This window comes from Notechis scutatus, chromosome 4 (genome assembly GCF_049901735.1).
Source record: "Notechis scutatus isolate UNSWTSFEM ecotype Mainland chromosome 4, rNotScu1.2, whole genome shotgun sequence".
Taxonomy (NCBI): Eukaryota; Metazoa; Chordata; class Lepidosauria; order Squamata; family Elapidae; genus Notechis; species Notechis scutatus.
In genome coordinates, this window is record NC_142012.1 from 107,526,915 (window position 1) to 107,551,570 (window position 24,656).

A 24,656-nucleotide genomic window follows, 5' to 3' on the forward strand; every position below is an offset into this window, starting at 1 on the left:
GTCAAATTGCATGTGATATGCTAGTACTGTAATAAAGAAATGGGCCCTGCTGGAAATATCATAAAACAACAGGTCCTAGATCCCGGAGAGCAGAAATTTGGCCCCATGTCACCTTTAGGATTCTGTCAGCCAAATACACACACACCACACACACACACACACACACACCATCAGGATGACCAGAGATTTTATCTTCTGTAGTAACCTTAGCTAGATATCAGTACAACAACCTACATTGTAAGCATATATTTTCTCTGGCATTTCAACCTCCCTAGATTTGCACAGCAAAGTCTCTTGGTGCCTGAAGGACTGTAAAATCTGCCTTCTAAAACAGCTGAAGGAAAAGCATTAAAACAGGTTCTGGGGAAGGCCCAGGGATAGTGATTTCAGACAATCCCCGGACTGTTTTAGACTCGCTGTAATAGCCTGACTGAATTCATGTTCTATCCAGTGTTTCCAATCTGCTTAATCACCTTCTTAACCTTGTCACAACTGGATCTTAAAAAGGAAGACTGTGTTCTTGCATAAGTAGGAACAGTGGGAATGGGATCTGATTGCAGCCCACCAGAGCTGAGCAACTGTTTTTGCAGAAAATAACTAAATTGCAGCAGGAATATGTTTACATTCCCAGCAGATTATTACAATTACTGATGTACTCTTTTGGGCTAGAAAGGAAGCATATTTCAATTGAGAGGGTTTTTTCTTTTCTTTTGAGGATTGAAATATTTCTTGAAATTTAAAGCACCTAATTTTTTAAAAATGATTATCCATATTTCAACCATGAGTTTTGATGCTATTAGGAAACATCACACATTTGATAGTCTGCTGTTTTTTCTTGTAGTGTCATACCAGAACCTTTATTAACCCTTGATGAATGAGATATAATTTCAAACCTGTCTAGAGCACGGGGGTCAAATTTGTGGCGTCATGTTGGTATCACGTGATATTTCTTAATGTTTTTTCCCTTTGCAAAGCTGGGGTGGGTGTGGCTTGTGCGTGAGGCATCCTGCCAATAGGCTGCCAGTTTGATACCCCTGGTCTAGAGCAACATTAGGAGGTGCATTTTTTTCTGAGATGTAATCCCGCAATTTTTCATAAAGTTACAGAGAAGAGGCCTCTTTGTGAAGAATATCATTCAGTGGAAAACATATTTCAAAAAGCCTCCGTTGATGAAATATTTGGATGTTAAGAATAATTAGAGTTCATATATAGGATGTTATCCTTAGACTATCATAACTATAGAAGCCTAGCACCAGGCAAGATATTTTGCTCCAAAGCAACTACTTCTCTTCATGTGAGTTATCATAAAAAACATCAAGGACTTTCTGGTAATCTAATTTAATGAATTGTATGATCTAGGTAATTCCTTCATATGCTAAAATTTGCATAAGTCAAGATTATTTGGAGGTGATAGTTCCTATAGGAGCTTGTCAATTTGCTTCAAGTCTTGGGGAAAAAGATTTGCTGATTTTTTCTATCAAATTAGTATTTGTCCATACTTTGAACTGATAAAGAATGGTTTTGAACCAGTATGGGTTCCACTAGAAGCCATATTCATTATTTCTGTTTGCTCAGATACTTGATTGACCATTACAATATTATATTGGAATGCTTGTCATCAACTTAATGGCTAGAGTCAGCTGTCATCTAATAAGCAGCGGCTGGGCAAGATTTACACAGTCTTTGATAAGGTATCTTTATATTACTAGTACAGAGAAGAATTTTCAACTTTTATTTATAACGGTGATTAACGATAATGTTAAGGCAGAATTTCTTCAAATGATCTGAAGGATTTCTTGGACTTGCTGTTTGTGAAATAAGATACCAGTTGACTCCCTATTTCTTAGTTGTTTACTTTTCTTCTGTTATTTCTCAGCCATCATATGATGCCTCACAGGTTGGCTATCCTCTACCGTATGCATAATAGACTCCAAAGAGAATGTAGTATCTGTCTTGTTATTTGCTAATGAACTAGAAGAAATTCCAGAATGAGCAGAAAGTCTAGTAGAAAATGCAATACCTTGTCTTCCCTTGACTTATTGGCTACACAATTGGATACACAATTTTCTACTGTTTACAGCAGTAGATTTCAAAGGCAGAATGGGGACTGGTTTGATATTGTCTTCCAACTTATTCACTAGCATACTATAGAGGGAGATTCCAGAGGTCCATAGAATCTATTAGAAAATGCACTGCCTTTGTTATATTGGTAGTCACTTTTGAATTGAGTTTGCACACAGAGAAATACAAAAATCAGCAATTTGTTTCTCTTCACAAGGATTAGTCTGTTGTCTCAAAATGGACAACACCTTTTAAAAAAAATGATGTGCACTTCCTAATTTAAAAGAGCTATAGTTATCCGTCAGATGGAAATAGGATAGGATCAGAAACAAAAGCATACTGTGTTTTAGATCCTGAAAGTCGAGAGCTCAGATTAAGGTCAGCCTCCAGATTTGCAAATAACAGCAAACTTCTAAGCATGAAAACAGTAAAAATTAAAAGTTGAAAAAAACCTAAGTTTTAATATTTTTCTTTGAATATTTGACAACAGAGCTATCTAAAATGTATTTGTGATGGCGTTTTAGAAATTCCTCAATTTTAAAAATTATTTTAAATGTTATGCTGCTATCTGAGAAAGGTAATTTTGAAGTGTGAATGAAGCTATGCTTATATGAACTTTACATAATTTAGAAAATAACTATGAAATAACATAATTTAGAATAGTTTCAGATTGCATTTAGGGCTAATACACATTCCTGCCTCATTATTTTAATTTTTTCAGTCCCATTGGAAAAAGTGTTGTGTGTTTATTAACTTATGATCGATATTGTGGGGAACTCTTTTTATGTAATCCTTATCTGTTATCAGTTTACTCATAGTTTATCCTGGGTGAAGTTCTGTTATAGAATAGTTTTCACAGGTTTTGAGTGGCATTATTGCAGTATGATAGTGTATTTTATGCTGTATATAGCAGAAGACTGTGACTAAATTGAATTATATCCAAATGATGAATGATGTTCAAATAATTTCTATGTTCATTCTTGTCTTATTTTATAAATGTGATTTTATTGGTGATACATCTATCAGTAGTAGAAAGAAATATGTTTTCTACCACTTATGAGCGTGTCACCTTTGCTCTGTATTCAGGATTAGAATAATACAAAAATGGCATTTTTCAGTTATTAAAATATATTTATATTTAAATGACTTAATCCAGTTTAAAATTGAATATACATTATAAATATATAAAAATTTGCCTACCTTTTTAAATATCTCAAGACTATAACAGTAATACTGTAAAGAGCCTTGACTTGAATAATATTATTTCTGCCAAATGTTTACAGGACTTTGGTCTTTCATTATTAAGATGCATTTTGTGTACGACATCTCAAACTCTTTCAGCCCCATTCTCAATAATACTATATTGACATCATTGTCCTTTAGGTCATAATCTTGCTCCAATGGGTATTACTCAGTTTTTTTAAATGTATCAGTGTCTTTCATTAACCTACCTTCAGTTAGCAGTGTGGTGTTTGCCAGTTGTGTGATTATATTTATCAGATGTCTTGTAAATATTGGGTAAGCTGTATCTTCTCTAAAACGTTCCACCCCAAAATTGTGTTAATGATATTTTTAGAATTATTTTGTTTAAATCATGTTAGGTAATTTGAGACATTATATTTTATTTATATTAAATACTATCTCAGCAATAGAATCATAAGTCAGAATATTTTTTTTATGTTTCTTTTAATCAACTAGCAAAGATTTCTTCCTAATGTAATTGCTAGGTATAGCTAAAGTCTTGAAATCTTGGAGCCTTTAAAACAATGTTTATTTAGTTCTGCTGAAACACAATAATATTGAAGACTTAATAATAGGGAATTTAATTTGGCATTTTTTGCAAAAATGATGTGAATATTGCATTTGTAGCTTTATCTCTTTTGAGGTTAACTCTTGTCTTATAAGGATGGGCTAGATCTTGTTATAATTGGAGATTAAGGCCCTGTTTTATTACAGACATGTTTCAGTACTATAATTAAAACAATCCTATGAAACAGTTTCCCTTTCAGAAATTATTTTGAATATTACAAATGGAATAGAAATATAATTATTATTTAAGCCATATGTGGTATCTCAGCTTACACTGTCACCAAACTAATTGTCTGAATCTATGATAACATTAAGGTTGTTTTTAAGTTCAAGCAAATTTGGGGCAGATAATTGTAACTTTCATGGAAAGCTCTGCTTGTGTGATATAAATATATATTTCCTCTGCTCTTGGTGCTATTTTTTCTAGTTCAAACTTTTAATAGTGGAAGAACAGAATTATCAAAACTATCTATCTAGACATGGGCAATTAGAGAAAATAATAACCATGGGATTTGCTCATTCACAAAATTACTGCAACATTAAGTGTGACCAGTAACAAAACAAGTGATGAAACACAAATTATCAGAAGTCTGGTTTGATAATCTGTTCCATATCATCCTCCCTAGACTCCAGGTAAACTTGTTGTTTTCCAGCAACATATATCCTACAATGATTTTAAAGTTTATGTGTTAGCATATGATACTCTACAAAATAATACAATTCTGTAGTCAACACTTTCCTTTGCAGTATGCGAATTCTCTTTTGCTTAATATTGAAATAATCATTAAAAATGCTGAAAATGTAAAGAGGCTCGGGGCTTAGCAGACACTAAGTGAGTTGCCCCTAGACAGGCTAATGTCCATGAGTGCCATGTAGATATCTCAGAATTAACATAATTCAGCAGGCAAGAAAAACAGAAATATTGTCCTTTAAAGAATGCAAACCAATCTGCTTTTAATTAAGGTTGGCAGATACCTGCAATGATGAAAAAGTTGACAGGCATAAAAAGTATAAAAGGATGCAAGTAGAATTCAAAGAAAAGGAAATATTGTTTACTGTGAAATTTATTTATTTATTTACCACAATTATTTATATACTGCACTTCACACATTCTAAGAAATATAAACATTTTTCAATGAGCACTTTAGCGAAACCAAGTAAGTTCTGGGATTCCCCAGTCTATAGTCACCATGATAACATTAGTGGATCTTCAATTAATTCAAAAGATGGAATTGAAGAGAATACAGATATTTGATCCATGATTTTGGCATGTTGGTAGAATATTCAGTGTTCCAGATATCAGAGTTGATCTTAAATAATCCATCCTTGGCTTCAAACTTTTTTTGCACTTTCCTTTCTGCCTCAACATTTGCCTTTATGTTTCTTCTGCTATTTGTAATGTCAATATCTAAAAGGCAACTCTCTGTGTATAAACATATAGTGTATATTTTAAATCTTAAAGGGGTAGCTGCACAAGGCCAAATAGAAGTCAGAAACTAATAATGGAGACAATCCCCAGTTATTTCTAGTACTGTACAGTTTTGGTCTCAAACTATTAAGATCTTTGCCATAGTAGCTCAAAAGTTGTCATCTCCTTTGGGGGAATTGATCCTTAGTAACTAAGGGAGACATTAGAGTAATTTGCCCTTATGTATGTGACAGAAGTGGGGTTTGGGAATGGCTGCAGGATTGAATTTGCTTGAGTTTACAGACTGAAAATCCACAACTCCATACTTCATCCATTTCAGCTAATCAAGTCACATAAAAAACACACACAGGCTGGGCTTTTGCTTTTTTTACTAGAGATCTGCAAATGTTTTTACAACCAGGGGTGGTTCTAAATGTCCAACCTTGGCAACTTTAAGACTTGTGGACTCTAGCTTCCAGAATCACCCAAATTTCCCCTAGTTGGCTGAGGAGTTTTGGGACTTGAGGTTCTTGAGTCAAATTTGCCAAGGTAGGACATCTCTGTTTAGGAATAAATATTACCTATTAGCTGAAGTTGTCTGATAGATTTGTTATGAGGACAGAGCATGAAAAGATTTTGGTTCCTGAATGTCTTCATAACCATCCATGAAAAGTGGATCAAGTGTGTCAAAACAAAGCAAACCTCAGAAATACTTTAGAAGGAACAGTAGTAAAAGGTAAATATAAATGCAATTTTTGAGAGTTTTCAAATCAATGACTTGGCTGTATATATGCAGAGTAACATATTTGTGCAGCCATACATGTGCAACCTTCCTCTATTTGGGAATGAGTTGCACCATGAGATATGACTGACTGAGCAGGCTTTTCTGCACAGGTATTTAACAAATGTCAAATAAAGGGCACACAGAGAGTTCAATACCTTCAAAGAGATTCAACTATTTTTTCTACAAATTACTTCTAAAATGCACTGGCTTATAGAAGCAGGATGAATAGATCAGCCTTCAGTGTAATAGAACTAAATGAAATAATACATGCTATTATTACTCCCCATCTAATCTCCCCCTTTGAAATCTAGGGTGCAAATAGAAATACATAATTGCAGCTAACTTGTTTTTAATTAAGATTTGCCATAAATAAGAAGCTTATTAATATTAGCAACATCCATATTGTTGCTGAATACTGTAGCATTTGGTTAACTGCTTCATTGTCTTTAGTTAGTTGCTACCCAAAGATATCAGGCATATAGTGCAAACCATTGAATGGAAAGGGTGACAGAAATGCAAAGCAAATTTTGGTGTTTATCAAGGGACAGAATCTGTATATAGGTAATTTGAAATAAGATGTTGTAGAGACACCTTGAAACTTAAAAGGATGGAAGTTGCAAAAAAAAAGTATCTTGGAGATTACAATTTAAAAACAAGAATATCCCAAAACAAAATATATAGCCTGGCATACTGAGGTTTAAGATTTGAACAAGTCATTAAGATACTTTATTCTGCTTGTCCTCTTTGCACTAAAGTTAAATGAAGTCACCTAGTCATGTGACTTGCTGTCTATATTTGGTCTGAGGGAGGGCATTTTCATTTTTCCCCATTATACCAGACCCAGAGGTGCTTTTTCAAAAGGCATCTGGAATTTGTTTTTCCTTGGAAACATTTTTCTTCTCATCCAAGCTTCTTCTTAGATAAGAAGAGAAATGTCTCCAAGGGAAAACAAAGCCCAGTTGCTTTTCGAAGAGCACCTTTGGGACAACCATGACCTGTATGACTGAGAATCTCCATAGTCATTTTTTTTCCATTAGTTTTTGTTTGGTTCTACTTCTCCAAATGTTGCTCTCTAATGTTTCAGCCTTCTGTTACTAATGTGGCTAACACAGCAGGAAGATCCTTTTATTGTGGTCTGCCATCAATGCAAATCATGATATAAGATTGAATTGTTTTGTTTCATGCTAATGTTTTCTTATACGTGGATATCAGTTTTAGTAAACTTGTTTTGAGAAACTGATTTGTTTTTTCCTGTCTGATAAAACAAAAGCAGTACACTTTCTTGTTCTCTATAAGCATCTTAGCCACAAAATTAGCCATATTAAATCTAAAAAAAACCCAACCTTTTACTCCAAACTAAGACATCCAGGGAGAATCAATATATAATATCTGCATATTTTCCTCCATATCTAAATACCTTTATTTGGCGCAAGATTTATACAAGTATTTTAAGTTGTATATAACTGTTCACTTGAATGGATAGCATGATGACAGTTGTAAGCATCGTGATTAAAACATTTCTGATACAGAATTATTGTTTCAGCTCTAAAATCTAATGTATATTTTAAAAATTTCTGACTTAATTCACAATTGTTTAGGATATTCATTCCAGGCTGAATTAATTTAGATAAGATTATAAAAGTTGAGAGTTTTATTTTTTCCAGATGTTTCAGCATATCTAATCAACCTGCATTTGTAAACAAAATATTACTTTAGGATCAGCACTAGTACTGTCATGCTGGTTATGATGTTTAACTTCCTTGCCGTTTTGGCTTCATTGAGTGTGGGGGTGATTTAGAACAAAATGAAGCAATTCAGTAATATTCACTTCCTCTATAGTTTGCTTTTGGACAGTTGTGTACATTGGAAAGGGGCTATCTCTGACTTACAGCTCTATACTTCAAGTAAAGAGCTTATGGAGATTGGGAATTGAGTTTTCTCAATATGCAAGATAAGGTAATATATAAAGGGAGTATGTGTTGCTACTGCCATAGTACAGACTCTCCCCTTTATGCACACTTTTATATGTGTTCATATCGAAAATTGAGAATGGGGATTTAGACTCATTAGTGATTGGCTCAGTATATGCTTTGTCCTTAACCAAGTATTTTCCTTCAAAAAATTTAACAGAAACCTATCCAGACTACCCACCAGCTGCATGATACTGTTTGCTTTATAAAAGAGATTGCTTTTCCACAGCATGAACAAAAAGCCATCTATGGAAAGGCAACAAAGATGGTTCAAGGTATGGCTAGTTTATATTGGTCAAAAGGGGAAATAACATCTCAATGAAAAGTTAAACAGAAGGAATGTTAAGTTTAAGTTGGAAAAACTGCAACTCACTCTATCAACACATAAAGATTGTGCTTCGTACAGTGTAGAGAGTCTGTGTGAATATTACTAATGGAAGTATCTTGCATTCTTTCTTTCTTAGCTATTTGTTCTTTTGTTTTCCCCACTGCATTAGATTTTCATGTCTTTTTTCATTAGCTTTTAAGTCTTTTTTTCAACTAGGATAGTAGCTAAACTCTATTTCGATCCAATTGCCATTCTAGCTGTTCTCTGTGGGTTGCATATACTTTCAGTTTGTTGTTTGGAAAGCTAGAAATACTATTCTAGATATCCTTAATGAGAGATACATGCCTAAATCTCCAAACAATACTCTGAAAATGTTCCCAGAATATGAAAAGTGCCTTGCATTATCTCATCTTTTTAAGTGCTTTCTCTTGTTTTGTCCCTTGTCCAGTACTTAGTATAAGAAATACTCCATAAGAAATAATTGACAGCTGTTTGTATTTTATTTTGGCCTGATCTACGATTCCTTGTACAAAAACATGAGGCAGCCTTTGGAAAGATTTATTGTGGAATGCTAAAAGAAAATGTTTACCAAATGCAGTTCCAGAAATTATTTAATACTTTCATATATTTGCCAACTAAATGGCACCTAATGCCAAGGGTCTGATTTTAGATTTTGTTTCCAACACATGCTTAAAATTGTTACAGCTGTGTCCAAGTCCATATTACAATTGATTTTTTTAAAGGTGATTCACCAGTCTTCCATTATTGATCAGTGTCTAAACAATCAAAGTTTATAAACTCTGCTTTGTTGCTAGCCATGAATGCAAGTTCTATATTTTTTTAACCAGTGATTATCACTTGTAAATCTGGGAGGTTGCATTCCTGTGGTTTAATAATTTGCTAGGGAGGGTGAGACATAAGTCAAGTGTCTGCTAGCAATCCTATCTATGCACAGGTGATCCTTGACATACAACCACTCATACAGCGACTATTCAAAGTTACCACTACTGAAAAAAGTAACTCAGGGGTGGGATTCTACCAGTTCGCACCTATTTGGTACAACTGGTTGTTAACATTCTAAGCAGTTCGGAGAACCGGTTGTTAGAAGAAATTACTGGCCTAATCCTGTAAGGAAGGCAAGAAGGAAACATTCTGGTGTTGCTTACAGAAACTGCCTTTCCATTAACGCTTATTACATTCTTGGCAGGACTAGACTTGCTGTCTCAGGAATGTCCCTGGAGTTTTTCCCCCCTCCTTTGTTGGTACTTTTCTTGTGTGGAGTGACCATTCAAAGTTACAGTTGCACTGAAAAAAGTGACATGACCATTTTTCACACTTACAACTGTTGCCACATCCCCACAGTCATGAGAGGCCAGGCGAGGAGATACGTGCCTCGATGTGAGTGATATTGAGTTGGCCACACCCAGCCAATAACATGACCACCAAGCCATGTTCACCCAGTCGCATGACCACCAAGCCATGCCCACAGAACCGGTTGTTAAAAAAATTTGAATCCCACCCCTGAAGTAACTTAAAACTAGTCCTCACATGTACAACTGTTTCAACCTCCCCATGGTCACATGATCAAAATTCATGTGCTTGGCAACCAGCATATGTTTATAATGGTTGCATCATTCCAGAATTATATGATTGCCATTTGCAACCTTCCCATCTGACTTGAAAAGCTCCAGAGGCACAAAGACAAGCTGAAGCACCCACAAAGCCAAGCTGTTCCATTGCTTAATTTTCCTCTCTGTTAGGAAATTTCTCCTTAATTCCAGGTTGCTTCCCTCCTTGTTTCATTTCCATCCATTGTTTTTGTCCTGCCCTCTGGTGCTTTGGAAAATAAATTGCCCCCTCCTCTTTTTGGCAGCCTCTCAAATACTGGATTACTGCTATCTGTCCTCCTAACTCTTCTTTTCTCTAGACTAGCCAAACCAAAATCCTGCAGCTGTTCTTTATATGTTTTAGTCTCCAGGTCATTAATTATCTTCATTGCTCTTCTTTGTACTTTTTCCAAAGTCTCAACATCTTTTTTGTAATGTGGCGACCAAAACTGGATGTAGTATTCCAGGTGTGATTTTATTAAGGCTTTATAAAGCAGTACTAATACTGTACTTCACATGATTTTGATTCTATGCCTCTGTTTATACAACTAAGGATTGTATTAGCTTTTTGGGCTACTGCCACACACTGCTGACTCATGTTTAACTGATCGTGCACTAGGACTCCAAGGTCCCTCTCACAGTTTCTGTATTTGAGCCAGGTTTTGCCTATTCTATTCCTTCTAAGTTATTTATGAAGATATTGAGGAGTAATGGGCCTAAGAAGGAACCTTGTAGTACCCCACTGCTTACATCCATCCATGTAGATGTAGGACTGTTAAGGACTACTTATTGAGTACAGTTTGTCAGCAAGTTACAAATTCATCTGACAGTGATCCTGGCTATCCCACATTTTTCTAGTTTACCAAGAAGTAGGTTGAGGTCTACTTTGTCAAATGCCTTGCTTTAGTCTAAATATAGTATTTCCACAGCATTTCACTGGTCTACTAATTTGGTCACTTTGTCAAAGAATGAAGTAAGATTGGTTTTGCATGATCTGTTTTTAATAAATCCATGCTAGCTACTAGTTATAGTTTCTAGATGTTCACAGATCTGTTTTTTGATTATTATTTTCAGTATCTTCAGAGATATTAATGTTAAGCTGATTGATCTGTAGTTTCCTGGGTCTGGTACCACCCACCCCCTTTTTTTTTGAAGATGGGAACCACATCAACTCTTTTCCAATCCTCTGGTAGTTCCCTGGTGCTCCAAGACTTTTTAACTATAAAATGGTTCTGAGATAACATCTGCCAGCTCCTTCAGAACTCTGGGATGTAATCTATCAGGTCCCAGTGACTTACATTCATCAAGGTCAGGCAGGTGTTCTCTTACCATTCTCTTGCTTATTTTAATTTTTATTTCTAGTCTGACTTTCCTTAACAAATGTGGCAAAAGGATTGTAAAATTCAATGTTACTCCCTTAACAACAGCCTTGCTTATCAGTGTAAATTTTGATCTCAGTTGTGATCTTATGTTGAGGACGACCTGTATGCTTTTAACATAATAAAGACTTTTCTTTTTGTTCATAGAAAAGCATATAGATGTATATACCATTCGGCTACTTTTTTTAAAAAAAAAATAGTGCTTCAATTTATTTTTGATTTGGATTTAAACATATTAAAGTCAGTTCCAATTAACTGGACAGCTAGATTTATCTTATGATTTTAATGCTGAGGAAATCTGGATTATCCATCTGGGTGTAACCTTCTATAATGTGCCAGAGAATCCTATCCTTAGACAGGGGAGATCTTCCACACAATATAAATGTTCCCTTAGAATATTGCTAATGCATCGTCATCAGAGCCAGCCCAAGAAATTTTGCAGCGTAAGACAAAAGAGACTTTCCCTATTTCCATAGTCAGTAACTGACCAGATTGATAAATGAATTTTTCTTCAATACTGCAGAGTGGAAAATGTGCTTCATTTCAGATGAGGGCAGCAGGTTAGCATAGGGCGTGCAGAGCATGCTGTGTAGAAGCTATAGTTCTGTCCTGCAGCAAAGAAACAGCTCTGGTTCAGTTACTTGCTGTTCCTCCCACACAACCGACAGCTGAGGCAAACATCTCATTCAACTTAGCAGCAAGGCAGGCCCTGATCCTCACTCCTTTAAAAGAATTACTTTATTCAGGGCATCAGCAGCCAGTCAGAACAGGGGGCGGGGGTTTGACTATATTGTTCAGATCTCATGGGGAAAAGGAAAGTGTGGTTTTGTTCTTCTCCCCTCTTATCTGTAAATTAGCTTTCCCCTGCTGTGCTGCATAGTGCTAAATTGGTTCCAGCCTGCAATCTGAGCTTTTATAGCTTTATGGTGAGAAACTCAAGGAAAAAGGGAAGGATATCACCTCTCCTATCCTCTTTCTTAAAACATTGCAGAAAGCAGAAAAATTAAAAACTTACCCACCTCAAACCCACCACAATACACATAATTTGTCTACTAAAAATTAAAAACTTACCCACCTCAAACCCACCACAATACACATAATTTGTCTACTAACACTTCTATCTCGAATGGTTTCCCCCAGGATTACTAATTAAAACTTTATAAGTAGTACATCATTTTTGTAATATTCACTGTAGTTAGATGTGTTGTGAATCAATAAAAGTGAATAACCTAAATGCAAATTAGGGGTTGAAAACCTGCACACTTGATTGGTCCTTATACAACAACTTGGGATTGGGCCAGAACCAGTCCCTGATTGGCCACTTTTGGGACTGTTCTTATTGGTTAGTAGTTTGAACTTGTTGCACATTTTCATTGGTTAATAGGGCAGCAGCTAACCCTATAAAAGGGTTACTGCTGCCCATAGCATTGCTCTGTTATGTTCTATCACTTTATTAAAGAGTTGAAGTCACTGGTCAGATGTCTGGTCTCCCTTATTCTCCATACTTAACACTGGCGACGAAGGTGGGATGCGGAGACCGAAGAGCTGACTAACCTACAGAGCAACTAACAGAGCACGTGGTTGAACACGCACCATCAACGGCAACATGGCCAGCGGTGTCGTACCACCCGCTCCATTCGACCCAGAAACCGAAGACTGGGAGTCGTACATGGATAGGTTCCAGATGTTTCTGGAGACCAACAATTTGAAAAATGCAACAGCCGGAAAAAAAAGAGCTATATTTCTAACCCACTGCGGCCCTACCGTGTTTAAAATGGGAAAGTCACTTGCCAAGCCAGCAGAGGTAAAAGAGATGGACTGGGACGTCCTCGAGCCTTTACTACGGGCTCACTACGCGCCCACCGTGCCAACCTTAGTCCGAAGACACGAATATTACCGGAGGGACCAACAGAAAGGTGAAAGCCTTGCTGATTATATCGCAGACCTCCGAAACCTTGGAGGCCTCTGTGGATTTGCAGACTTAGAAGAAGCTCTCCGGGACCGTTTGGTTCTGGGCCTAGAAACGGCACGATCCAGAGTAAAATTATGGCTAAGGGGACATCAGTCTCACCGATGCCCTTAAAAGCTTCGGCAGCAGAGGCAACCAAGAAGTTGGCAGGCCGAATGCGCTGCACCAACGCACCGCTACGTAAACTCGCCACTGATACCTCGCCTCGCACAGAGACACCCGGTATCAACTCACCACGAAGACCTAGAGTCCCCGTCCGACAGCGATGGGGAAGAGGTCAACCGACTGCGACGGAGCGAGACCAGTCCACACAACACTCCTTTCGACCGTGTGCCGGTTGTGGATCCAATCACCCACGATCCGGCTGCAAATTCCTCGGCGCGCTCTGCTGAAATTGTGGGAGATGAGGTCACATCACAAAGGTTTGCAGAAGCAAACAGAACTCCAAACCCGACAGGCCGAATGCCAATCTTCAGGATTCTTCGGCAGACACCGAGAAAAATTAAACCACTCCTACAGAAACAAACCGTCCACCACTTCCACCAGGCGTGAAGAAACCCGGCGGGAAGAGACCCACCAAACAATCACCATAGGCCACGCTACATCCCTTGATGCCGGAAAATCCGGTAAAGGTCGCCATCGAAAACAAACCTTGCGTGATGGAGGTAGACTCGGGATCTTCCCTCTCGATGGTGTTGTGGAAAACGCTCCAACAGCTTATTCCATCGATTAGCCGCCAAGACCTTAACCCTCAAAGGGTTATACTCAAAGACTATCAGGGCAACCGAATCCCGTCGTCGGGTCCCGCAGATTCAGGTCTCATTCAAGGACCGCACCGTCACACTACCACTAACGGTCGTGGATCGAGACAGGTCTAGTCTTCTAGGCCTTCAATGGTTCCGACACGCTCGGAATCACTGTGCCGGAGTCCACAAGGCCGAAAGCGTCGATTGGGAGGAAGCACTCGTGCAAGAATTCCAAGAGCGTTTTGTGAACGGACTAGGCAAGTATAAGGGGACCCCAATCTCGTTTAACTTGAACCCTGAAATAGCACCCATCCGCCTTAAGCCACGTCGGGTGCCGTTCGCATAAAGCCTAAAATCGACGAACAACTCGATAAACTGATAGCGCAGGGCATACTGGAACCCACCGACCACGCCCGTTGGGAAACCCCGATAGTGGCGCCTATCAAGCCTGATGGGTCCCTAAGAATTTGCGGAGACTACCGGGCCACATTAAACCACGCACTGCAGCAAAGTGCTTATCCAGTACCGGTAGTGCAACATTTACTTCATTCCCTGGGCGGCAGGAAAGTTTTCGCCAAACTAGATTTAGCCCAGGCGTATCAACAATTGCCTGTAGACCCAACCACAGCCGAGGCGCAAACTATCGTAACACATAGGGCGCATTTAAATGCAACCCGCTCCAATTCGGGGTAAGCGTCACCCTGGAATCTTCAGAGTTTAATGGAAAGGTTGTTACAAGGGATAAAAGGCATTGTCCCATATTTCGACGATGTACTCATCGCCGCACCTAACAAAAACATCCTAGAAAAATGACTCAGAGAGGTTTTACGAAGATTCCAAAATGCAGGACTCAGAGTAAAAAAAGATAAATGCCAGTTATGTACCGAAAAAGTGGAATTTTTGGGATATCTCCTGGACAGCCAAGTAATTCATCCCACCAAAGACAAATTACGAGCAATTAAAAGGCACCCACTCCAAGGAACAAGGCAGACCTACAGGCGTTCCTTGGACTTATCAATTTCTATAATGTGTTTTTACCCCACAAAGCAACAGTAGCTGAACCATTGCATAGACTATTAGACAAAAAAGCAACGTGGGTATGGGGACAACGGGAACAACATGCTTTCCAACAAGTAAAGAAATTGCTAACTTCTGATTCAGTACTTATGCAGTACAACGAGACTCTGCCACTCACTATCACGTGTGATGCATCACCTTTTGGGGTTGGGGCAATTCTGGCCCACGTGTTACCAAACGGAGCGGAGGCCCCCATCGCGTTTTTTGCGAACCTTAGCTAAAGCTGAACGAAATTATAGTCAGCTGGACAAAGAAGCTTTAGCTATTGTTGCTGCAGTTAAAAGATTTCACGAATATGTTTATGGCCGTGCGTTTACAATAATCACTGATCATAAACCGCTACTGGGGATCATTGCGGGTAATAAACCAACCCCGTATATATTGTCCCCCAGAATGACCCATTGGTCTGAATTCCTGGCGGCCTACAACTACACTTTGCAACACCGCCCGGGAAATCGATTCTCCATGCCGATGCATTGAGCAGAACACCGCTCCCAGGCGCTGTTGTGGATCCAGCCCCAACCCTCTCAACACTACAGATTGAAGCTCTACAGGCACCATCCTTGACGGCTAGAGACATTGCTCTTGAAACGAAACGTGACCCAGTTCTGCAACACATACTACGCTGGGTTGAGCGGGGGTGGCCGACGGACCAAATTGCACCTGAATGGGCGCCCTTCAAAGCCCGCCAAACTGAGCTGTTTTCCCAAAAAGGCTGTATCTTGTGGGGCGATCAGTCGTAATCCCTGGCAAATTGCAACAGACTGTGTTGGCGGTATTGCATGAGGACATCCGGGCATTGTGCGGATGAAATCACTCATGCACGCAGCTATGCTTGGTGGCCGGGAATCGACAAAGAATCGAGGCCTGGGTCGCTACGTGCCAACGTTGCCAGGGCGTCAGCAACGCCCCACCTAAAGCAAGCCCAACCGAATGGGAAACTCCGAGGGGACCGTGGTCCCGTATTCATATTGACTTTGTGGGGCCTACCAAAGGTCACACTTTCCTGATTACTATCGACGCCTATTCTAACTGGCTCGAGATTCATCGAATGCACACAACTACAACTGACTCAGTTATTAATAAATTAAACAGACTATTTGCCACACACGGGTTTCCGGACGTGTTGGTCTCGGACAACGACCCACAGTTCACTGCATTGCCCTTTGAACAATATCTTGCTGATCGGGGCATCCGCCATCACGCTGACCTCGCCCGCGCACCCTGTGGCGAATGGACGTGCAGAACGCATGGTACAATTTGTGAAAAAGACCCTGCACAAAATGGAATTTGGCAACATCGACGAGAAAATCAATCGAATTCTCTTATTGCAGCACATCACGCCCCACAGCGTGACCAACAAAACACCCGCTGAACTTCTTATGGGGCAGAAAATACGATCGCACCTCGACCGGCTCCACCCCGCTTTCGCACCGGAAAAACCTTTCGGCTCCAGCAGCAAATGCCGGGAATTTAAGGTAGGTGATTTAATCTTTGCAAAAAACTTTTCCGGTGACCCGTTATGGATACCCGCAACCGTTACCCACCTCACCGGGCCTAGATCTTACCGCCTGCTAACAGACGATGGGAGGGTATGGAAACGCCACATAGACCAGCTCCGATCGAGATTACCACCCAGCGGCCATGACTTCCCCGGTTCACCAACTCAAGGGGGAGGGAGTATCGAGGGAATTGACTTTGATACAACTAATAGCAGGCCAACGGAGCCCTACAGCCCAGCGAAGCGCCGGGCGTGAAGCGGGGAGGAGTTGGCGTCTTCAGGGAACTGTAATACGGGGGAAAACGAACTGCAAAACCCCGAAGAAACACGCAGTAGCAGAGACAACCACAGTGAATGCAGCATGGAATTGCCGTGCAGCGAAATAGAAGTTAACAAAGGTCATCCAAAAGCTCCACCGGAACCGGACATTAGACAAAACCCGGTGGCGCCTCGGAAATCATCCAGGCAGACCAAACGGCCTGCCTATCTTGAGGATTTTATTACAGCTCCCCTCAAACGGAACCCAAGGGGGAGGGGTATTATGAATCAATAAAAGTGAATAACCTAAATGCAAATTAGGGGTTGAAAACCTGCACACTTGATTGGTCCTTATACAACAACTTGGGATTGGGCCAGAGCCAGTCCCTGATTGGCCACTTTTGGGACTGTTCTTATTGGTTAGTAGTTTGAACTTGTTGCACATTTTCATTGGTTAATAGGGCAGCAGCTAACCCTATAAAAGGGTTACTGCTGCCCATGCGTATTGCTCTGTTATGTTCTATCACTTTATTAAAGAGTTGAAGTCACTGGTCAGATGTCTGGTCTCCCTTATTCTCCATACTTAACAAGATGCATATGCGAAACATGCAGCTTATATAATACAATAGTGCGGGATCCTGGATAAGATGCACAATACAAGAACACACAATAGATACAAACTCAAGGTTAACCGCACCAAACTTGACTGCAGAAAATACGACTTCAGCAACAGAATGATCAATGTTTGGAACACTCTACCTGACTCTGTGGTTTCTTCCCCAAACCTTAAAAACTTTAACCTTAGATTGTCTACTATTGACCTCACCCCCTTCCTAAGAGGCCTGTAGGGGGTGTGCATAAGCGCTCCAGTCGTGCCTACCGTCCCTGTCCTATTGTTTCTTTTTATTTTTCTTATAAGTATCTATCTCATGTATTCAAAACTATGTTTATTCTTATACCTGCATCTTGTAAATGATTGACAAATCAAATAAATATTAAAAATACTAAATCTGACCTATATACAATCATATTAAGTACTTGTTACTGTGAGGAGTTGTTGGTGCTCTCTGAGCTTGTTTTCTTGCAGATGTTTCATTACCCAAGCTAGGTAGCACCATCAGTGCTAGTCCCAGTGCTAGTTTGGTAATGAAACATCTGCAGGAAAACAACTAGGCTCAGAGAGCCACCACCTACCTTCTCCCCGCCACAATTCACCCTGAGCTACAAATAGTCTGATTTATTGGTACTTACATTGTATATCTAAACTGTTCTTCATCTTCACTTTTACCAGGAATATGTATAAACATAGAAACAAAACTTAATATAGTACAACAGAATAAAAGCAACAACACAACACAATAGAAAGATATACTACTGTATAGTACAGAAATGTTGGATTTCTATATTTCTCTAATTTACTGCTATCAAAACTTGCAAAACTGAAAAGATTTGAGGTAGTCTGTATCAACTGGTATTAAAAATCCCCAAACTTAAACGTGTTTTTATCCACAGTGGTGAGTGACCATTATATACCTGGTCTGGTACCAGGGGTGGGATTCAAATTTTTTAACAACTGGTTCTGTGGGCGTGGCTTAGCTGGTGGGCATGGCTTGGTGGTCATGTGACTGGGTGGACATGGCTTGATGGTCATGTTATTGGCTGGCTGTGGCCAACTCAATATCACTTACATCGAGGCACACATCTCCTCGCCTGGCCTCTCATGACTGTGGGGATGCTGCAACAGTCGTAAGTGTGAAAAATGGCCATAAGTCACTTTTTTCAGTGCCATTGTAATTTTAAATGGTCACTCCACACAAGCAAAGTACCAGCAAAGGAGGGGGAAAAAACTCCAGAGACGTTCCTGAGACAGGAAATCTAAGCATGTAATAAGGGTTAACGGAGAGGCAATTTCTGTAAGCAACACCAGCATGTTTCCTTCCTGCCTTCCTTACAGGATTAGGCCAGTAATTTCTTCTAACAACCGGTTCTCTGAACTGCTTAGGATGTTAACAACCAGTTCTAGTGAATAGGTGTGAACTGGTAGAATCCCACCCCTGTCTTGTACGCAGAGTATATGCAGGGAGCCACCTGGTTGTGTTAGTAATTTGGATTGTTGTTTCTTGGCTACCAGTATTTTATTTTTTGTAGTGTTTGTAATAAGCAACAGGCAGAAGGCATGGGAAATGAATAGTGGAGGCAAGGGTGAGGGTGAAACCACAAATTGAAACAGACAAGGTCATCAAAAGCTAGAGGCTGCTTTTTTAGAAGCAGTTATAATTTAGGAAGGTAAAAAATGTGCAATTTGACTCAGATAGAACTAAACATCTTTAATTTTTCTTTGTCATTTTGGATTCTTATCCAAAATGTTATTAAATTAAAAAAAATGTAGTACTGCAGCTTTCTTGCCAGTACAGAGACTAAACAGTGTCTGAGTTTGAATGTACTCCTAGAATTCCACTTCTCGGGATCTGATCAGAACACTGCATACATTTTCAAACCAAGTTTAATATATCTTTTAGAGTTTTTTAAAAATTAAGCTTGATTTTGTTCATTTTTTATGAGCTTGTTTTGTTTTCAAAAAGGAAAAAAATAGCTAAAATCTCTAGAACACACCTCCATGATACAGAGCCAGATAGTTTCTATGGGTTTTTTTAATGTTATTTTTCAATTTTTTTTTAAACAAGTTTTATTAATTTTCAAAACACACAAGTCATCATTATCCATTACATGTTTAAACCCTTTTCCATTATAAATTTAACAAGTCAGATAAACTATAATTCTGTTTTAAACCATTTCCATATAAACATACAAAAACCTCTTATCCAATTTCCCTTTATTTCTCTTTACTCTTATTCAATTTTATTATTATTATTTCATCTGTTTCTTTCTGACTTAGTTACCATTATTCTCATTCTATATTTCTACAAGGTTTTATTAATTCTCCCCAAAAAAACAACAACATATACACACAACACACAAAACATAAAAAGATCTTTTTGGAAAGTAACTTGGACCCAGGTATCTCTCTTTTCATGGACTTCAATTATATTCAGGCTCATCTTACATATCATTACTTATTTTATTTACCATTCTAAGTCTTCTATATTAACTTCTCCACATATTTCACTCTTCTTAATTCTATCTTAATTAATCATCTTAATTTGAGTCATTATATTTATATCTTTTGTCCATTCTCTATTGTACCTTTGTCTCATTCCTTTTAAAAAGAAAGAAATTTCTCCTGAAATCACTAATCAGAGTATGATGCCTTTCTATCTCCCCACTAAATTAATCAAATTAATCTTTAAAATACCCAATCCGATTTTGCTTGGTACATTCTAACTGAATAATACATCTAAAACAATTAAATACATAGTTAAACAATAGATTTAAATATTAAAAACAAAATACTATAATGAAAGTTTTATAATAACATCAATACCATAATCTTAATAGACTCTTTAATTAAAGTTTAATATTCTAAATCTCCCCTCATATTATATTTTCAAACCAATCATTATTAACATTCCAACATTTTAATCTCTTATCAACTCTCAAGCCATTTAAATTTTCTATTTCTGATACAATACTACAATATCATCTTATGTACCTTGCAAAATCTCTTTGAAGAAATTATATTTATCCTTTATCCCTAAAAAAAATTTCTTTTTCTCATTTAATTTCAAAACTTTGTAGTTTTTTCTCCACCTTTTCCCTTTCTTTCTTCCCCCAACAAACCTTTCTAGCCCCCTTCTTCTAGCCTCTGCCTTACTGGCTTCCCTTCTCTGTCGTATTCCTCTTCCCTTTTGTTTACCATCCTTATATTGATTTTGCACCTTGTTTTTCCCTTTCTTAAATGTTTTTAAATCTTAAGTCCTTTATTTCTCTTCTTTTTCCTCTTCCTTCCCTCTTGGTCGAGTTCTGAGATTTATTAAAGATGGCTTCCTCTCTTTGTTCTTCTTCTGCTGTCTTCATCTGTTGCAATGTTTGTTGATAGTTAATAAGCGCCATTTCTAAAAAAAAAGGAAGGCTTCTTTCAAACCAGCTTTACCATTTTGTTTTGCTTGCTCATAATCTTTTCTCAGTTCCTCGATAGAAGAAGCCATTATAAATCTTTTCTTTTCTTTTCTCTTACAACAGCCAGAATATTCCAAAGGAAAAAATAAGACAATCCCAAAGTTCTCAGTCAGTCCAAACCAAGACAGAGTTCCCACTCTCTCCTCCTGGGGTAGTATCAATTAGAGAAAAAGAAAGTCCAAATCTGTTTCTTAAAATCTTATTGCAATATATTTTAGTCTTTCAATCCTTAAGGCATCTCCTCCAACAAGGTCTTAGCATACAAATATTTTTTTTTTTTAGTCCTCTCTTTTCCCACTCATCGCTTAGAGCCAGTTTTCACCTAAAAAAAAATAGGTTTCTTAATGTTCACTTTTTATTCCGTAAAAAAGAGGGTAAGCTATCCTTTCAGCACCATTAAACTGCTGCTTTTTCCTCTTCTCGAAGGTATCATTCAGAAAGTCATACTTTTCAGGAATTTTGTTAAATATGTCTTAGAGTCCTAGGAACCAAGAAAGACTTTCTCCTCTCAACCACTTTCTCCACTTCCTCCTGTGCATTCTTACCCGGCTGCCAGCTTCTTTGTGGCGGCCATTACGGTTCGCCGCTGCACCGTCCTGGGAAAAGGGGGTTCTGCCGGCCGGGGAGGGGTCTGCAACACCCCAAACCCTTCTCCGGATCCCCCTACCTTCAGCTGCCCCTGCAGGTGGCCTAGCTCCGCACCCGTCTGGGTGGAGCCCCAAAAACGACTAGCGCGGCAGGGATCGCGCAGCTTCGCCAAATCCCTGCCGCTCGCGAAGCCGACAAACCGGAAACCTCCTATTTTTCATTTTTTTAATCTTTGTATTTCTCAGAATGGCAGTACAGATTGTGGGAAGCCTATCGTTCTCACAGATGAAATTTCTACATTGTAACTTAAATTGTTGTATTAACACAGAAGATTATTTAAGTATGGTAAACTACCTGTGAATTTTGTTAAGCTAATAAATGCTCACATTACCTCTTATCTCGTGGTACATCTATTCTACAACAGTTTCTATTCCACAGTTCCTTAACAAGAGTTTGCAAATAGCCAGAATTACAGCACCTTCATTCTTGTTGGCTTTGCAGCACTAAGCACAAGACATAAAAATACTCGAGGTAACACAGGTCCTCTAGTAACAAAAATCCTTTCTCCAATGTTTTACTCAAAAGGGGAAAAATAAAAATTCAAGCATTCTGGGCAAGGTCCCCTGCTGAATATTAGGAGGAATTTTGCAGGAATCTTGGCACTTAATTCTACATATGTATGGGTCCTAAGGTCTTTAAAGGACGTACCAGTGCAGCTAAACTTCAGGAATCATGAGAAAGGGTGAGGAAATCATGGTTTCTATTGTTTCCACTTACCAACTTCCACAAAGTTCTAGGGTTTACCAGCTAAGCCTTACCTCAGAGCAATTATTTCTGTACTACAACAGAGTTGGAAGTACCCAACCAACCCCCCCAAAAAGCAACATTTGGGGATTGTAAGAAGATATGCAGATATGGAAATGGCACAAACACTTTGGGTGGAAATGTTCTGAGTGGAATGTGGGGAGGTACACAATGCCAGATCATGCCATTCTGCCACAACACCCTCTGTACACCTCTCGTTTCAAAGGAATTTTTCCAATTTGGCACTACATTATTGATTAGGTTATATTGTTGTTTCCATGGCATTTGGTGTTTGTTAGTTGTTTTCTGTCCCTCCCTACAGCATACCACTTTCTTCTATTGTCTGCTTATTTCTCAGAAAAAGCCACTCTACAAGGCCTCTATGCATTGGTGTCCAAAATGCATTATCTTTTATAGTTCTGCAAACTATATGGATCACACCGTCTTAATTTTAGACTTGTCTTACATAGGGTACAGGAAAGTGAATGATTATTTAGAATGAGGGTTCCAGCTGAGTGGGCCCAGAAAACTTGAACCCATTCTGATTGTAGAAAAAGTCTGTAGCGAAACTATCAAAGTTTAATAGAAATCACAGCTGGAGAGAAATCTTCTTGCCAAATAGGATGAGCTTCATTTTTTTCCCTTGCAAAAAAATTGTTTTATTTTAGCTTCACTGCTGTAATTAAGGGGCAGCTTACTCTAATTCCATTACCAAAAAAGTCATTGAACCAGCTAGAGTCTCCTTGTAGCTCCAACTGGGAGCATACTTAATATATTAAGTATGTTTAAGAAATTAGGAGAGATGGGATAGGAAAAAGAGAAAATGTATGGAAGGGGAGAAACCCAGTCTCTATTACAAGAACATCAATGTAGCAATTTAAGAACTACCCTCCTAGTGTCACCTGAGATACGATCAGCTTGGTATTTTATATCATAATGAGCAGATCGAGAAGTATGATCTACTTCTTCTTTCCCATTAGACTCCTGAGATTTATTATCAGAAACAAGTGCAAATTAATCATTCTGGGAATAGATGATTAACATTGTAGAAAAGAGCATATCTGAACTTGAGCTCAGCCTAAGAATATATTTTCAGTTCCACAACAGATGTCTGTTTATGTCTTTACACATAAAAACACGTGCTAATTTTTCTTCAACCACCTTCATTTTTAGCAGTTCATTTCAGCAGTTGGAGTATTATATTATTGGTACAAGAGACAGCTAATTGTATCAGTGGATCCACATTTATTTTCTGCCCATTTATCATAAATTAATAATAGCAAATGTTATTTGAGCTCCAATCTTTATGAAACCAAATTAGCACCAAATTTATAGTTTTGGAAAGTTATTCTTTATTTTTTTGTATTTTTACTATCAAATTAGGGAGGAACAATGATTTTCTCTCAGACAATATATCAAAATAACTTGGCTGCCAAATGCCTTTGGGTTGCCTTGGTCAATAGGAAAGATACCCTGTCGATGGATTTTCAGGTCTTTTAGCAATTCAACACACCCAAACAGCATAATCAAATAATTCCTTAATTCCCATACCTATTCAAAGGTACAGGAGAATAAGCATGCATAAGTGCCAACATAAGATTAGAACAGGGCAGTTATATCTGATTATTCCAATTTACTTAGAAAAGTACAAGTGAACTTTAAAGTTTATTATAGAAAAGAGAAGTCATAAGCCATACAGTTGGTTGATTGATATTTCTTCATAAGGAATAGCATAAATGTTGGTTAAATAGTTTTTTTTTTAAAAAAAAAATCCTCAAACTTAAGCTTATGATTTTGGCAAGTTTTAATTAAATTATATATTAGAATGATCTGAGTTTGCCACCATTGTCACCCTCAGCTCCTTGTGTTTCTAAGTAGCATGAAGCCAGTTTTGGGCTTGGTTGGGAAATATGAATCTGGCAAAATAAATCTCTTTTGACAAGAAGGCCAGCTGCTTTTTCCTGGGTAAACCCTACAGAAGAGTCTCAGTTCCAAGGATCTAGGTTTATTCATCCATTTTATACTGGAATCTCAATAACCAGTCATTTGGGCTAATTTGGCTTTTGTTCTGAATCAGATTACATCATTTGCTAATCTTCTCACATTTCCACTCCAAGAAACTTAACAGAAAGCTACATAAATTGCGATAAATTTCTGCCCCCAAAATAGAGAAAGCCTATCTGTAGTCAAATTCCTGAGTCAAACAGTGAGCCACTGAAATATGTTTATGAAATAAATTACACCAATAATGTATCTTTTATGAAGCGTACCTTAATTCTTGACAGTTATT

At 38.3% G+C, this 24,656-nt stretch overlaps 1 protein-coding gene across 1 annotated transcript in view; it reads left to right on the top strand.

Annotated features, from left to right (window-relative positions):
• C4H10orf90 (chromosome 4 C10orf90 homolog) overlaps window positions 1-24,656 on the top strand; it is a 112,468-nt gene that overhangs the window by 48,049 nt on the left and 39,763 nt on the right. The gene's annotated exons all lie outside the window — the stretch shown is intronic.